The sequence below is a fragment of the Tubulanus polymorphus genome, chromosome 11 (assembly GCF_964204645.1).
Source record: "Tubulanus polymorphus chromosome 11, tnTubPoly1.2, whole genome shotgun sequence".
Taxonomy (NCBI): Eukaryota; Metazoa; Nemertea; class Palaeonemertea; order Tubulaniformes; family Tubulanidae; genus Tubulanus; species Tubulanus polymorphus.
Window position 1 is genome coordinate 518 of NC_134035.1, and position 2,464 is coordinate 2,981.

The following is a 2,464-nucleotide window of genomic DNA, read 5'->3' on the forward strand; positions in this document are numbered from 1 at the left end:
CGAAATTAGGAATTTGTAACGGTTTCCGTGCGATAGTTCACTGAAAAGTTATATGAAAAATATTCCCAATCAAATACCGGTATTTCAAACAAAGAAACTTTATAACTTAAATCGGTGATTCATAATAGGCATTTCACCTAGTTTTTTTTTGGCGGGGCGCGGCCGACATCGACAAGTTTTATATTTCTGTGACGAATTTCTATGAAGTATTTTGCTCAAATAAACTCATTTCATTATCAAATCGATGAACATAAGTGTAGTTATTCATTTCAGTTTGAAATTTGGCTCTGTTTTGAGGAATTACTATTTTTCCAGCGACGGATCCAGAATATCACCTTGCCATCACCATGACAACGCACCAGTCAAAACAAACAACAATCATCCAGAAATGAAGCCCTAGATTCTAAAATTTGGTTTAAAGTTTCTTCATTCTGTTTGAGTAGATTCTGGATGGTGCAAAGTTAACTAAAGACACTGGTTTTATCAAAAAAATCATCTCTAGGGGACAGTGCCAATCCTGGAAGGGTTCTAACAGTAACTCAGATATTGTGTTCCACTGCATTCAGATCAAACCAACAGTTCATACTCATAATTTGAGAACTGTTTTGTGTTTATCTTAAATAAATTTCATTTTTATTTTGACTCAAGATATAAATTACTAAATTTCCAATAGATGGCGTCTGTGATATACAGTTTATTCGTATTCGTATTACTCCAATAATTTGGTGGTTCAGCAGAAATCCAATAGGTGGCGATCATGTCGTAGTAAGTATTCATCAGTATATATCAGACATCCTGGTTTATCATCCGATCAGAATCACTGGTTTTGAACCTGGGACATCCCTCCAAATCCTTTAATCAGCATAAAACATCAGTAATTTAGAATCAATAATTCATTTGACGCGCAGTCAATTTCAGGTGTAGACGTGTCGCAGGTTTCAGTTATTGAGATCCTCCTCCATTAGACTGAAAATAAATCAAACAACATTCATTATAACATCATTAGAGCAATTCACAAAAATCATAGTAAATATTCGATATAAATAAGAGTAACTAAACGAACCTGATCTAAACATCACCTTCTTTTGAGTAGAATAAACAAAACTCTAGCGTTACGCCTACATCTGAAATAATACAAAACACTGAAAATCATTATTTCTTCATCTGATAAAAAATTAAAACAGATTCAACATGATTCAAAATGCTTTTAGCGCCAAGAATTTTCAGTGTTACAATTTTTTTTCATACAAGACTTAACGGTAAATTGGTTCAGACTTAGAGCAGGGAACACTATATGAATTTATTCCCACACCGTCTGAAATTACAGATTTCACAATGAAATTTGCAGCGTGTTCGTTGCTCAGCTGCAGGTGGATCGCACCATTCAAACATGTATGATATTTCTGCAGTAAATTTTATCGCAGCGAATATTTTTGCAAACTCCCAAACACAGAAAAATATGTTGGCATCAATGATTTGCGAACCTCGCTGAAAACCTGATTCAATTCGGGTTACTTAGTTTTTAAACGCCACTGAAACTGGTTTAGTAGAGGTCTTATGCCTTTTTATGAACACTCGATTAGTATATTCGAGTATGCAAAACGTTTTTATGAGCATGGATTATGTCATAATCCGTCATTTTTATGAACATTGGTTATCATAATCGATTAGCATACTCCGCATACTCGCTCGGCGAGCAAGTACGCCGATTATCTAATCCAACCGATATGGTGTTCTCAGTAGAAGTCGCTGCTGAGTAGGCCATAATTGAATAAGTTCTACCTGGCGTTTTTATCAACCAACATACCCGGTTATGCTAATTGACACTAATCGGCTATATAATCTAAATAGCTAATCTATTTCGATTTTGCTGGTTCATAAAAAGGCCTCTAGTTATGCCTAAGATATATCTACCTGCATTGATGGATCACTTCATCGCCAAACAGTTATTCCTGCTGGAACTTCCTGATGACTGCGGTTATTTAGTAGAGCATCACCCTCTAAAATAATAATAATAAATATAGAAACATAGAAACCTGTCAGAGAAAGCACTCTAAAATCCAGGGTATTCGCGGGGTCAAATGCTCCATCTGTATTGATAGTAATGGTTTATATTAGGCCTCGATCCACTCTTTATGTTATGTGTACTTTTTACTAAATGATGGTTTTACACGCATCAGTGAAAAGAGAGATTGCTGCTGCTCGTGGGGTTAAACCGGAGTGTTTTACGTCGCTCTCCATCTCGAATCACCTTCATACATCACGAATATTCGATTCATAAGTATTTACTTACTGTATTTCAATGTTGAAATGGTCTGAAGACATTCTGTCGCTTCTTGGTTGAAAGAGAAGCGTCTAAATATTTCATGTGAAAATCCTCGATCGATTAGTCCGCCATGACAGGACTAGTTCTGCAGTCCCCGCGGCTAGGGGTCATCTCAGACTCAGGCATCATAGCGCCCCG

The 2,464-nt window shown here is 36.3% G+C and overlaps 1 long non-coding RNA gene across 1 annotated transcript; it reads right to left on the reverse strand.

Annotated features, from left to right (window-relative positions):
- Positions 1–647: 647 nt before the first annotated feature.
- Positions 648–2,397, reverse strand: LOC141913218 (uncharacterized). The gene is made up of 4 exons (XR_012620247.1): positions 2,294–2,397; positions 1,915–2,000; positions 1,064–1,124; positions 648–966 (listed from the first exon to the last, which is right to left on the reverse strand). It is a non-coding gene; the product is annotated as an uncharacterized LOC141913218 (long non-coding RNA).
- Positions 2,398–2,464: the final 67 nt, after the last annotated feature.